Genomic DNA, 15645 nt, shown 5'->3' with positions numbered 1-15645 from the left:
TCTCCAACTAAGCATCTGTCTATATACTCCATAAACCTACAAAGTCTAACTAACAAAATCACAGACCTACATGCCTGGATAACACACCACTCTCCCCCCATCTTAACTCTCTCAGAAACCTGGCTTAAACATCACATCACAAACTCTGAATTTCTACCTCCTGGTTATAACATATTCTGGCAAGACAGACTCTTCAAAAAAGGGGGAGGTGTTGCTATCATGTACTTAGATCAGCTTAACCTCTCCCTCTTATCTTTACCCCTCCTTGATTTATCACCTGCTGAACTGATCTTTCTCACCTGCCACCTCGACCCACACAAACAATTTGCAATAGCATCTGTCTATATACCTCCTGGTAATAATATTCCAGTTCTTGAATCTATTTTATCCTGGATCTCCCAACATCTATCTTATGAGACAGTATTACTAGGTGATGTCAATATTGATTAAAATAGACTCTCCCCCCCTCTCCCCTAGCCTTAGTATAAATCTTTTTGGTTTCTATCAACTTATTTCTCCTCCCATCCGCATCAATAAAAACTCCAGCGCTATTCTTGATTGGATCTTAACTTCCAACCTTAAAGAGTACTATAATCCCATCACTTTATCAGACTCCTTACGTGATCACCTCCCTATCTCAATACTAAGAGTACCTTCTCACACTTCTAAAACCCATCTTTATAGGGACTGCCGTAACCTGTCTAATTTTAACACAGAAAACTTCAACTACCAACTCTCTCTTGTTAACTGGTCTTACCTGTTCAACCTTCCTCTAAATCATGCTGTTCTTGAATTTAACATTACTTTCCTAAGCATACTAAACACCCTTGCACCCATGAGGAAAAGTAGGATCAAATCTAACCCCATACCCTGGCTCTCTAAAGATACCCTTTCCACCATAAAACTTACACTACCCAGAAACAACAGACACAGTTAAAAGCTGCTTCTTTCCTTTTTAAATTCAAAGAACTAAGAAACCTTACCAAAAAACTTATAAAACAAGACAAGAATAAATTGTGTCAAGAAGCTCAATCTACCCACGCTTCTAATCCAAAAACATTTTGGTACACCATTAACAATATTCTCCATCCAGGGAAACCTTATACCCCCAACCCCTTCCCTAATAAAACACCTCTCGAAATGGCTACCCTACTAACTAATTACTTCATTGACTCTGTCCATAAACTAATCCCTCCATACACTAACCAGTCACAACCCCTCACCTCCACCTCCACCTGCCTCCACTCAGCCTTTTCCCTGAAACCTGTTTCCACTGCTTATATGAAATCCTTTTTGCAGAAACTTAAACCTTGTTCTCCTTCCTTCAACAAGCTACCCCCCCCCCAGTTTCTCAAACTTGCAGCCAGTACTATTGCATATTCCATTTCAATCCGAATTAACTGCTCCATCAAATAATCCTCTGTCCCAGAAATTTGGAAATCCTTTTACACTATTCCACTTCATAAATTTCTGACATATAGCCATCCTCTCCCCTCTCTCATAAATTCTAGAGAAATGCATTCACAGACAATTTCTTAAATACCTACTCCAGGAAAGCCTCCTCTCACCCTCTCAACATGGATTTAGCCCCGACCACAGTACATCAACAGCCCTTCTATCCTTCACCCAGTCTATAGCAGAGGCAAGAGATAACAATAAACTGGTGCCACGCCTATTCCTCGACCTCTCCAAGGCATATGACACCATCTCCCACCCTAAGCTTCTTACTAAACTAACTGAACTCAGTCTATCTGCTTCCTCTATTCTCTGGTTTTCTAGTTATCTCAGTAACAGACAGCAATCTGTTAGATGGCAAACCTCCTGCTGTCCTTTCTTACCTATCCAAACTGGTGTACCCCAAGGATCCATTCTAGGCCCCCTCCTCTTCGATATTTTTACTAACAATCTACGCTCCACCTGCTGCACCTCATCTCTGATCCAGTATGCCGATGATCCTACTCTTACTATCCTTTCTGATAACCCTACCAACCTTGTCTCTCTCGCACAGACTGCTTTCAACACCACTGGACACTGGTTAACAAATAACCAACTCATCCTTAACCCAAAGAAAACTAAACTTCTTCTTTTCCTTCCAAAATCTATGTCTAACCTAAAAACTTCTTTCAGTCTCTCTTCACTAGACAACACCGTCATCCATGCTGACTCCCATACCAAATTTCTACGAGTTACAATTGACAAGCAACTGAAATTTGACCTTCATATCCAGCAATTTGTCAAAAAGACTAATCAAAAACTCTGTCTTTTATATAGAAACAAAAAATTCTTATCCATTACCTCAAGGACTTCACAAGCTCAAGCTTGCCTCCTCCCCTGTCTACTTTATGCTTCCCCTATACTTATCAACCTCCAAACAAATCTTTTAACCAAACTTGAACAAATGTACAACCAGATAGCCAGATTTGCCTGTAACTATCATTACAAATCCCATCACTGCCTTGCCCTTAAACAACTACCATGGCTTGAATTCCCTAAACTACTCCAACTTTCCCAGCTACAGATGACACATTCTCTACTCTACAAACCTGCAGACTGTCCCCCCCTGTCTACCCTCCTATCCCCATACAAACCTTCACAATCTCTTCACAGCACTGACCCACAGCTACTTGACATCTACTGGCCTACAATAGGCAGATTACTCTATATATGCTCTATATCTCAAACTTGGAACAAACTCCCTAGCAGTATATGTTCTATCCAGTCTTCTATTCATTTCAAAAGAGAACTTAAACTCTACCTTGCAAACTCTCCCTCCTGAACCTGTCATCACCCAACTTACCCAAGTGTTAAACTATAACAGTTCTCTTCTCTTACCCCAATATAATTTCCACAAACACCAGCATCGTGATACCTTAGCTGTGCTGCTAAGCATTACCTATCTAAATCTCATCTTGTGTCTTTCCTTTGCTAATAAACTCCCTACCCCCTTCTCATAACTGCTTCTTTCCATACCTCTCAACCTCTTAGAGGAAAAAAATCTAGACAGAGCCTAAAATGATGGGGAGAAAAATAGGGACAGATTTTAAATATTGCTCTTACAAACTTAGAAAGTTGATAGAATAATACGTTTTACATTAGCAAGAATTTTCTGAAGGATGTGGAGTTTTAAACTTAAATGTTTGTCATTATTTAATTACTTCAATCCTAAGCTCTTTGCCAGAAAAGTACAGATTTTGGGAGGAACACACCAAAAATATGATGCACAAATCTGGACATTCTGCAAAAATCTGTACAGTTGAGAGGTATGAGTTCTTTCTCCTCTCTAGACTCTCCTAAACTGTACTTTACACCCCGCTATTTCTACCCCTCTATTTAATATTTCCTCTTCCTCTCTACCAACTTGCTTTTTTTCTTTTTTAATGCTTTAATGACTATTTTTCTGCTGACCTATTTTAACATTGTAATTTATAATTTTAGGCATTGTTTTTGATGAAGTTTTATGCTTTGTTAATATTCCATTTTTAATGCATATTTGTTGTTTTTGTACTCATATTCTCGGATTTGGTATGAATGTATGTAATTATGTAACCAAACTTCACATTGCTGCTTATTGTATACTTTATTTATTTCTTTTTGTGGAGCTTTTCTCCTCAGGTCTCCAGTGAAAATGGGCTGCTGGCTCAGCTGCACTAACCCGGTTAACAAAAGACAAATAAATAAACATATTCCTCTTTTGCTCTTTGGATTGTTTTTCCTCCTGGGACTTTTCAGTTCTGAGGTAGGTATGTCCTTATGTCTCCTTTATGCCATACACCATGAGTGGGGTGCATACATGTGACGTACAACGCTATACTAGTAATCCTAAGGCTTTCATATACTGCCGGACGTTGGGCTACCCTTGGCAGGGAATCCCTTGAGTAAGGAATACTGCAACAATGATTGAATGACATGTACTGTTATGGTAAGATTTTACACAACCACAATTTCCTTGTATTACACATGTTACTGTTGTGCTCCCTTAACAAAAGCCCATTCTAGTCTATCCAAGTTAAAAAAAAGCTTACTGAACTACCTTCTAATCCATCCAGATAGTTTTTCACCCTTACTAGCAAATTATGGGGTCTATATTAGATCAGCGAAAGCTTAAACAAGCAAACGCTGATTGATCAACCTTATTTTAGCGAAAGTTAAAAATATCGAAGCAACAGAAACTCAATTTTTTTCCTAGGAAAGACTTTGGTTGTCCGTTTCTGCTACTTCGGTATTTTCAGAGCTGTGGTGGAAAGTTACGGGTCAGATTCAGGTAAGTGTGCGATTGTGTGGATGTGAGTGTTAGGGTGGGTTAGGTGAGTTAGGGTTAGGGCTCGGGTTAAGTATGTGTGCGATTGTGTGGACATGGGGGTTAGGGCGGATTTAGGTGAGGTAGGGTTAGGGAGTGGGTGAGGTGAGTGTGCGATAGTGACGGACCTTAGGGTTAGGGTTTGGATTAAGGTAAGTGGATAGTTAGTGGTGTGTGCATAGTTTAGTGTAGGGTTAGGTGTCAGAGTTTAGGTGTATGTGTGTGGATTTCTGTTTGTTTGGTGTACTTGTGTTGTATGTATGTGTTTTGGATCAGCGATTTTTTTCCCTAGGAAAAAAATCGCTGATCTGACAGTTCGAGATTGTAAGCTTTCGCTTATATAAGGTTGATCAATCAGCATTTGCTTTTTTAAGTGTTCGCTGATCTAATATAGACCCAAATTATGGTACACCTCCATTACAAAACATCAGTTTTACATTAGGCTAAAACACCTAATACAGCTTGCTTATCATCATCATCAGCCCCCTTTTTTCCCATTTTCTATATGGGATCAGGGTATCAAGTTAACAGTCAGCATTTGTCAATTCACTGTCACAGTGTCACACTCCTGTCTTCTTCAGTACTTATGCCTGACTGTCGCAGATCTTCTTTCACGCAATCAATCCACCTCTTTGATGGAAATTCTCAATACCTCTTACCTTCTTCCTGTCTGTCCCAAGTATTCCTCACCAGATTGTCTTCTGCTTTTCTGCACGTGTCCATACCACTGTAATCTGTTCTCTTTGATCTTTTCTTCAGTTGGAGCTACTTTGGCTGCTGCTCTTATGTCCTCATTTCTTCATCTGTCCCACAGTGTGCATTCTACCAACCTTGTCAGGCACTTCATTTCCATCACCTCTAGCTTCATTGTCTGCTCTGCCTTTACTGCCGAGGTTTCTGCACCACACAGTAGTACTAGTAGCTCCACTGTCTTGTACAGCTTATTTTTCAGCTTCTTTGCCATTCTTCTGTCATAGACTACACCTGAGACTCTGTGCCAGTTAGCCGTAGCCTCTCTGATACTAGCTTTGACCTCTTCAATCAGACTTCCCTTCTCCTCAACCACCCCTCCCAGATACTTGAAGCTATTTACCTGGTTCACTACCTTCCCTTCTATCTCAATTCTCAGCTTCTTCTGATTTCCCCAATTTGCTGCCATTCCCACTGTCTTATCTGTGCTTAGTTTCATCCTATGTGCCTTCAGTTTTGCATTCCATTCCCCTGTCCTTTGCCAAAGTTCTTGCTCAGAGTCTGCCTGTAATGCCGCATCATCTGCATACAGAAACTTTGTTGCTTTGCCCCCTCCAACCTGTTTGCTAAAGTAGGCCATCACCAGTATGAACAGCAGTGGGCTCAGAGCTGAACTCTGGTGTACACCCACTTCCACTGGGAACCCCTCTGTGAGGCCAAACACCATTCATACTTGAGTCATTGGATCCTTGTACCAATGTTTCTGGGACTTTGAACCACGGCAGTACTACCCAGATCACCTTTCTTGGGACCTTGTCATATGCTTTCTCCAAGTCTAGGAATGGCCATTTGGGCTCTTTCCTCATCTATAGCTTCTTGTCAACTATTAAGTCCAAAAAAAGTGCCTGGACACGCTGTTAAATGATCCACGAAGGTTTATTACAAAATTATAACTGAACCACGCTGCACCTAGTTTCCAAGCTGCCAGACCATAAACGCTCTTACATACAACTCAATTCCTGCGTTTTCGTCACTGAAGACTTCATCAGACATGTCTTCAGTGACGAAAACGCAGGAATTGAGTTGTATGTAAGAGCGTTTATGGTCTGGCAGCTTGGAAACTAGGTGCAGCGTGGTTCAGTTATAATTTTGTAATAAACCTTCGTGGATCATTTAACAGCGTGTCCAGGCACTTTTTTTGGACTTAACAGTGTTTTCGGGTGCTGTGTCCGTTTTTCACAGTTTGTTCTTGTCAACTATCTTTCTCACTGCAAACATCAGCTCAATTATGCTGCACCCTGATCAGAATCCAAATTGCTCATCTCCCATCTTACATTCTACTAGTCTGCATATCCTTTCATCAATCACCCTCTCCAGAACTTTTATGCAGTGTGATAGGAGTTTGATGCCTCTGTACTGCCCAAAGTTGTGGATGTCCCCTTTGTTCTTGTACATTGGCATGAGTATGCTTATTCTCCAGTCATCTGGTATATGCCTTTCTCTCCACACTGCTATGAGTACCCACAGGAGCCATTTCTCCCCTATCTCACCCAGCATCTTTATCATATCTACTGTGACCTCATCGGAGCCTGCTGCTTTCCCTGATTTCATTTTCCTTAGTGCTGTTCTTACTTCTTCTAGGATAGGTTCCTGTTCTTCTGTCATTGTAGACTGTTTCTAGGGCAGTACAGCTTTTGTGGGGTTTTCTTCATTCAGAAGCTGCTGGAAATACTTCTTCCATCTGCATTTGATGTCCTGTGGACTTCTGAGCAGGTTGTTGCGGGCATCTCTTATGAAGGGTGTCTGACTATCTCTTTTATCTTTCTGTCTTTGCCTTACAACCTGATATAGTTTCTTTGTGCCACCTACTGAGTCACTTTCCAGAAGTTGGTAGAGTGCCTCCGATGCCCTATTCTTTGCTACTCCAACTCCTTTCTTAGCTTCTTTCTTAGCCAACCAGTATTCCTTCCTAGCCTGGTTGGTCTTTTCTATCTCCCATTTTTCCTGCACTCCTTCTTTCTTTTGATGACTTCCTGAACTTCTGCATTCCATGACGAGCTTTTCTTATGTACCTTATTTCCATACCTGGCTCGGCCACATATCTGTTCTGTAGTCCTAACACATCCTGTTTTGAGGCGCTGCCATTCTTCTTCAACTCCACCTATTTCCTCTTCTTCATGGGGTGCTAGAGCCATGAGTAATTCCTTGAACTGTTGTACTTTCTCTCGAGTCAACATCCAGGTCTTCAGTCTGGTCTCTGTTGACCTTAGAACCTTCTCTGATCACTGCTTGCAGCTGATTGTGGCAACCAATGGTTTATGCTGTGGGCTGACTGTTTCACTGGGGATGGCTTTGCAATCATGGGTTCTACCTCACTGCCTTTTCCTTACTAGGAGGAAGTCTACCAGAGTTGATGACTTTGCAATCATGGATTCTACCTCACTGCCTTTTCCTTACTAGGAAGAAGTCTACCTGAGTTGATGACTTTGCAATCATGGATACTACCCCAGTGCCATTTCCTTACTAGGAAGAAGTCTACCTGAGTTGATGACTTTGCAATCATGGATTCTACCTCACTGCCTTTTCCTTACTAGGAAGAAGTCTACCTGAGTTGATGACTTTGCAATCATGGATACTACCCCAGTGCCTTTTCCTTACTAGGAAGAAGTCTACCTGAGTTGATGACTTTGCAATCATGGATACTACCTCACTGCCTTTTCCTTACTAGGAAGAAGTCTACCTGAGTTGATGACTTTGCAATCATGGATACTACCCCAGTGCCTTTTCCTTACTAGGAGGAAGTCTACCTGAGTTGCATGTTGGTTATTCTTGTATGTGATCTTGTGATTGTCTCTCTTTCTGAACCATGTGTTGGCTACTATTAAGTTATTTTCCAGACAGAAGTCTAGAGTGGTCTCGCTTTCTTCATTCTTGTTGTACCACCCATGTAGATCCAGGCAGTCCTCATATCCTGTTATGTCTGTCCCGATATGTGCATTCAAGTCACCCTTATCAACACCACTTCATGTTGTCCTGCCTTATATAGTAGGTCCTGCAACTGCTGTCTAAATGCACTCTTTTTTCCTCACTGTCACAACCTTGCTATGGGGCATATGTTGAGATTATGAATACTGCCCTATCATTACACTGGAGTCTGATTGTCAAGAATCTGTCATTAATTCTGATAATATCCCTCACTGCCTTCTGAAGCCTCTCTCTCACCACAATTTCCACATGATTTCTAGCCTGTCCCCCTCCTGAGTAATATCCCAAGCCAAGTGGCTTTGCTGCACTGCCCTTCCATCTTGGATCTTGGATACATAGGATGCCCAACCTCCTCTTTATCATCATGTCATCCAAGCTGTGTCCTGTCAGTGAACCTACATTAAGTGTAGCAATTCTCAATTCATGTTTGGCAGGTTGATTGGTTTTACATCTGTCTTTTTGCTCAATGGTTTTACATCCATCTTTTTGCTCAACAGAGCTATCCCAGGTCACCCAGGCTGGGCAACTAGACACCGGCCAGCCAGTAGCTTATTGACCCAGGGCTGCTCTGCTTTATGGTGGACACATACTGGCCAGTAGGGGCACATACACCCCTCCCACCATTAGCATGGGTCCCTGGCATAGGTTGGAGTAGGTTCATGGGTTCATAAGTAGTTACTAGGCTATCTGCCCGAGGGCATTTATAAGCCTAGCCAGAGTGTGTCGGCTTTCGCCGCCCCATTGATTAATTAACTGAGCCTCTGTCAAGCAGAGCCAATGAAGTGATCCCAGGGGTGTATTTTCTATTACCCATCCACTCGTCAAGGCTTCCCTTGAAGAGTGTTAGTGAGGGGCTCTCTGTAATGTAGTTAGGAATTTTGTTCCAAAGCATGGGGAGTCTCTGTGACAGGAATCTATCCCTCCAGCATGTTCTATTTATTGTTGTGATGAGGTTTAGCTCACTAGAGCACGTGGCTCGCAGTGACTTGGATTTCTTTAGGTGAAGCATGTCCATCAATTCTGAATTGAACATGGCTTTGTAAGTCAGGCAGAGATCACCTCTGAGTAAGCGATATGTCACTGAGTACAGCCGGAGTTTTTTCAGTCAGGCTGCATAGGACATATGTTAGAGGCCAGTAATCCTCTTGGTGAGGTGCTTTTGTGGTCTTTCCAGCAGTTGGAAGTGTTTTGTGAGGTACATCCGAAATGGTGACTTGTACTCTATGATGGGTCTGATGAGTGACGAGTAGAGGGGCACTATAACCTCTTTATTTCTAGATGCGAACCCCTTAGTAATTAGATGGGCCACATAGAAGGATTTCCTAACTACTTTGGCAATATGATTGTCAAAGGAGAGATTACTATCTACCTGGGTCCCCAGTTCTCTTATTACCTCTTCTGTATTAAGGGAGCTGCCGCCTATGTGGTAATTTGTGGGTGTTTTGTTTTTCCCAAACAGTATGACTATGCATTTTTTGGCATTTAGCTCGAGGCTATGACTTTGACACCAGGTGTCTGTCTCAGTAAGACCTTTTTAAAGGATGTCCGTGTCAGCTGGAGAGTCAATTATGGCTCCCAGTTTGTAGTCATCGGCGAACTTGGTTAGCCATAGTCCTCCTGTGTTTGCCTGTACTTCTGAGAAATATATGCTGAACAGTAGGGGTCCCAGAACCGAGCCTTGCAGGGCACCACTTGCGACTGGTTTAGAGTCGGTCCTGGAGCCCGCTATTCTTACCGTGTGAGTTCTGTCTGTAAGCCAGTTGGCAACCCATCTTGTGACATAGGGGTTTATGTTCAGGCTGGTGAGTTTTTCTATAATACCCGAGTGAGGAATGGTGTTGAACGCCTTGGCAAGATCAAGGTAGGCTGTGTGAACCACCTCTCCCTCATCTATAGCTTTAGTGACTGTCTCGAAGTAATCAACCAGGTTTAGTAGAAATGATCTGCCCTTAACAAAGCCGAACTGGGTCGGGTCAAGTGTTTGGAGGTTCCAAAGTCTTTGTTAATGAGTTCCATGATGATGCGCTCCATAGCCTTGCAGACCAGGCTAGTCAGGCTTATGGGGCGATAGGTACCAGGGTCAGTTGTGGCCCCTCCTTTGTGGAGCAGAATAACCATTGCTGTGCACCATTCTATGCGCATGTAGCCTTTGGAGAGGCTGAGGTTGAACAACGTGTTTATGTGGGGGGTTAGTTTGGTCTGTAGTTCATGCAAAATGCAGCCTGGGACACCATCTGGCCCCATTGATGCTGTGTTTTTGGCTTTTGAAAGGGCTGTTTTCACCTGTGCTTCTGTGATTTCCGGGACACTCCACTTTTCCAGTATTGTTGTGGGCCCTTTTGAAGGTGAGAGGGAGGTGAAGTTTGCACTGAATCTATCTGCCAGGATATTGGCAATATCAGTAGGTTCAGTATATTTTGTGCTATTTTGCACTAGCTCAGAGCATATCTGCGAGTTGCCACTTATATTCTTGACATAGCTAAAGAAGGCTTTGTGGTTATCTTTCAAATCCTTGGCTATTTTTCTTTCGAAGTTAGCCTTGGATGATTTTATGAGGGGCCTTAGTTTCTTACTGATACTGATCAGGGATGCCTTTCCTTCTTGGGATTTGCTTTTTTTCTGAACTAGTTTCCTCCTTTTGTTGTATAACCTGTTTATGGCAGGGGTCCACCAGACTGGTTTCCTTCTCTTAGGGGAATGAGTCTTGGTTTTGCTAGAGATGGCATGATACATGCATCCTTGTAGGTGCTCATAGAGTGCAATTGTAAACGATTCTGCATCTTGGGCAGTGTTATCCTTTAGCGTGGGGGCTGTGAAACTTACCACCTCTGCCTTAAGTAAGGTGAAGTTTGCTTTAGAAAAGTTTTCACTGTGGTTTTCTTGGTTGGGGGATGGTGGTGGGGTGTGGACATCCAGGGTGATTAGTTTATGGTCTGATCTAACCAGTGACGGGTTGACCTCCGGTACGGAACACCTGTCACCCATGTTGGTGATGACAAGGTCCAATATGTTGTGGCCTCTGGTAGGGGAGTTTACCAGCTGATCCAGGGCATTTGAGTTGATAAATTCCAGGAAGCGCTGAGCCTGGGAGTTTGTACTCAAGTAGTTTTCCCAGTTAATGGTAGGGTAATTGAAATCACCCAATATCAGGGTGTTCAGTAGGACCATCATGTTTTCCAGTGTCTCCAGAAAGGCGGAGTGGTGGTCCTGGGTCATGGAGGGTGATCTGTAGCAGGCCACAATTTGCATTACAGATTTGCCCGATGTTAGCTGCACATGGATGATCTCAGAGGTATCATGCTGCACCACTAGCCTGGAGGTGTAGGTATCCTTGATGAATATGAATGCACCCCCTCCTTTTGTGTTTCGGTCCGTGTTCTGTGGCCGAAATGTGTGGTATGAGTTATAGCCCAGTAGTGCTGGAGTGCTCTCTGGAGCCTTGAACCAGGTTTCAGTTCTGCTCTCTGGAGCCTTGAACCAGGTTTCAGTTACTGCACAGATGTCAATGTTATCCATACTTAGGAGTGCTTGGAGCACATGCATTTTGAGATTTAAACTCCTGGCGTTGAGTAGCATAACCCTCATTTTTTTACTTGTGCTGTTTACGGAGGTGGGTTTGAATTTTGAGCCTTGTCTAAAAAAGGCACTATGGGGGCAGCAAGAGCCTTGGCCAGTATTCGAAAGCCAAGGGGTGACAGGTGCAAGCCGTCTCTTGCGAAGCAACATGGCTTGTCAAGCATGTCATCCCGGGCTGACAGACACTGGATCCCCTTTGAATGACACCAGAAGCTTAGCCAATTGTTGAAATTGATAATTTTTCCATTATACTGAGGTATCATTCTTGGTGAGGGCAGGATGCTACTCAGGGTCAGGGTCATACCCGCCTGAGCTACATGATCAGAGAGCTCTTCCATGTCTCTTTTCATGTAGTCCAGGGAGGTACGTCTCAGGTCATTCACACCAACATGAACAATGACAGAGTCATATTTGAACTTGTTCTGGAGTGACCTGAGTGCTTGTGTTATGTGGCGGATTCTGGCTCCCGACAGGCAGCTAACAGTAACCTTCTCCTTGTCCAGCCTAGTGAGTGGGGCATCAGTGTGCCTGCCTATTGAGTCACCTATTACTAGTGTGTTAGGTATGTTATTTCGCCTTAAGAGCTGTGATTGTGCGGCACATTGATTTTGTGTTTTATGTGTTGTCTGGTTTGTGACGGGAGGTGCAGGTTTTTTGGGTGTCTGCTTTGGAGGTCTCTGATGCTTTTGTAGGTTTTTATTTAGAGCCTCCGAGTATGATTTTGTGTATTTATGTGTATTTTTTGCTAGTGCTGGTTTAGTAGGTCTATGTGAGGCTGGAGATGTGGTGCAAGTGTTAACCTTCTCCTCATGACTGTCTGTTCTAGTCGTGGGTGAAGAGACCTTAGCCTCCAGTTTAGCTGTATAATTGCATCTCTCGCATATGTTAGTGTTTTGTGGTAGGAGGAGAGGGCTGTCTGTGTACATGAGGCAGTTGTAACATTGCCTCAGGATACCCAGATTCACCAGCTGAACTGGAGAGTACACCTGAAGTTGCCCTTTGGTCATGCTTGAATAGTAGGGTGAGCTGCTTAGTCACTTGGTTGGTGAGGGGTGGATAAAGAGCCTTGCCCTGCTGGGCAGTCAAGTGTTGGGTTATATTAGTGCTTGCTATTAGGTCTGAGCAAGTGCTGGACTGTAGGATGCTTTTTGAGTGCTTAGGTTGAGAGTTAGACTAGTTTCAAGTGAAAAACTGAAAAGGCGACTTAGTGGAGCCGGGAATAATTTAACCCTAGCTAACCAGTGTTGCCCGGCGCACAAAACCATGCAAACGCAGTTTCTAAACTACTAACTTCTGGGTTGGAACCACTCCTCCAGGAACAGATGGCTGCTCAAAGTTCCCCTCTCTCACAGGTGAACAGAGAAACTTCCCTCTATCCAAGTAAGGTATGGGTAACTCAGAAACTTGCAACACAGCCCTGAATTCAGCACTAGCCTGAAAACTGAACTATACTAGCTTAGAAAGGCGGGAAACAATAATTTTTTTTTTTTTGAAAAGATAAGGCAAAAACAGTAAAAAGTACACTTAAAACAGCTTTAAACGACTACAAGCTATGAGAAAAGGCTATTGCACTTTAGTGTGTAGCCTACAACAGTTAAACAATTTATTTAAACAAAAAACAACTTTTTAAAAGTTCAGGCAGTCAAATAAGTACAATATGTGAAAAAAACAAGCTTTTAAATCACAATAAGTGCTGGAAAATCAGCGTTTAGGTGGAAAACAGTTAAGTACAGCAAGAAAATACAGAAAACTGATACTCAATCACTCCAAAGTCTCTCTTTTAAGCTAGAACGCTTGTATCATTTTAAGGCTTTCTAGTGTTTTCCAGTAGGTTAGTTACAGGAAAGATGGGAATTATCACCGGTAACTACCCATGCCCATTTTGGCAATATTAGTCAACATGACTGAATCACTTAGAGACATAATTTACACCATCAAGTGACTAGTCCTGCCACAGCACACAGTCTATGATCCATTTTCTCCTATCTTGAGGATACTATGCACCACAGTAGATGCCCAAAGTGGTTCATCTGTACAACTCTTCCCCCTCTAGGGCACCATGTAGAGTCTGTGCTGCTGGCCACAGCTCCATTCACTGGTGAGTTTGAGATGGAAACACTTTTTTTTTTTGTTTGGAGGTGGGAGGACCCCCACAGAGACTCAGGGAGAACATGCAAACTCCAAACAGGTTTTAACAGGTATTAGTCAGACATCAGGATCAAACCTTGTACCTTGTGCATGGGAGGTAATGACCTTAACCATTTTATCAACTGGTCTCTTAATACAACTTGCTTAGCCCTTACCAAAATGGACCAGAAAATAATCTTTTCTACTTTATCTAGCTCTTTTAAAACTAAGAGTTGCTGAAGCTATTGCTCCAATCCAGGTCCATCATTCATTTATTTATTTATTTATTTATTTATTTATTTCATCATTTGTTAACCAGGTGAATCCAACTGAGTTTGCAAACAAACCCATTGTCAGTGGAGACCCAAGGGGAAAGAGCCCCAGCAAACATAAGCAAAGATAAACATACAAGACAAAAACTATGAAAAACAACACTGCAAATACGAAATTAATTATAAAGAGAAAAACAAAAGAAAACAAATTATGAACATTAAGGGTTGCACTGATAGTAGTGGACTAAAATTTACTACATATGAGAGTAAAAACAAAAAGATAATCGTTTCAAAAAAGGACAATGTCTAGACATTGATAGGAAGTAGGGGGGAGATCATTTGGAGATTGGGAGGGGGCTATAGTAGGGCTATAGTAGTAGAGCTGTGGGTTTAGGAGATTAGTTTAAACAGACGTTACTAACAAAGAAAGAAAGTTAAGAGATGCAACAGGTTATACAGCGGGAGAGACTAAGACTATGTTTGGTCAATGCAGCGGCATACTTTCAAGTTTAGTAGGTGGAATTTAAGCTCCTTTTTAAAACAGAGAAAGGAACGGTTGGATCTAATATGGAGAGGGAGTTTGTTCCAATCTAGTGAGACAGAGTAATGTAAAAACCACCAAATTCATGAAAACAAGAGTGAACTTCAGGAAAATAAGTGAAAAAAAGACAAAATGATGACTGTCCACACAGATATCTTTGAGGACAGCCATCATTTTGTCTTTTTTTTCACGTTTTTTTTTTTCCTGAAGCTCACTCTAGTAAGACAGAGTGTTTGTAAAGTAGTTTGCCAATATTCCTTTTGGGTTTATAAACTGAGAGAAGATGCTGATCAGCACTCCGGAGAGGCCATGGGGGAGAGTAGGGAGTAACATGGGAGGTGAAAGCAGGGCAGGCAGAGCAGTTGTTGAGTATGGAAAAGGTAGTGTGGAGTTACGATTGTAGGAGAAGGTGCGGAAATTCCAGCCACTGAAGTTTGTGTAGTGAGAGGCAGTGATGTGAAGAGAGTGGTTGGTTTAGAATAAATCTGGCAATTTTGTTGTATGTTTGTTCCAGTTTCTGCATTAAGGTATTTTGGATATTGGTAAGGATGTGGGGAAGTGTATAGAAGATTGGTAAGAGAAATGCCTGCGCAAGAGTGTGTTTAGTGGTAGCAGTGAGGAATTTTTTGTTCCTATAAAGTAGTCCAAGTTTTTGGTGTTTTTTTGATGGCCTATTGTATGTGCAAGTCAATTATTACCCTAAGGAGTTTGGTGCGTGAGGTAGGAAAGATAGTGGTGCATCGAGGGAGGAAAGAGAAAAGTTGGATTTAAGGTGAGAGAGTGTCTGAGGTACAAAGAGAAGGAGCTGAGTTTTCTTAGGGTTAAGGATTAGTTGATTGTTTCTAAGCCATTTTTCAACAGAGATAAAGGAAGTCTGTGTTAGTGAGTGTAGTTCAGTGATAGTATTGGAGATAGATAAGAGAGTCATCTCTGTATTGGATTACAGATGAGAGACTGTAGGATGAATGCAGGTTGTTGGTAAAAATGTTGAAAAGGAGTGGTCCAAGTATGGAGCCTTGGGGTACTCCTGTTTGAACAGCAAGGAAGGGTGAGAAAACCTGCTGCCATCTAACAGCTTGTTTTCTACCAGTAAGGTAGGATTGGAACCAGCCAAGAGTAAAAGGAGAGAGGTTTAGGTCTGAGAGTTTGTTAAGAAG

This window comes from Protopterus annectens, chromosome 6.part0 (assembly GCF_019279795.1).
Source record: "Protopterus annectens isolate FY-2018-M chromosome 6.part0, PAN1.0, whole genome shotgun sequence".
NCBI classification, from domain to species: Eukaryota; Metazoa; Chordata; order Ceratodontiformes; family Protopteridae; genus Protopterus; species Protopterus annectens.
This window is presented reverse-complemented; position numbering follows the sequence as displayed.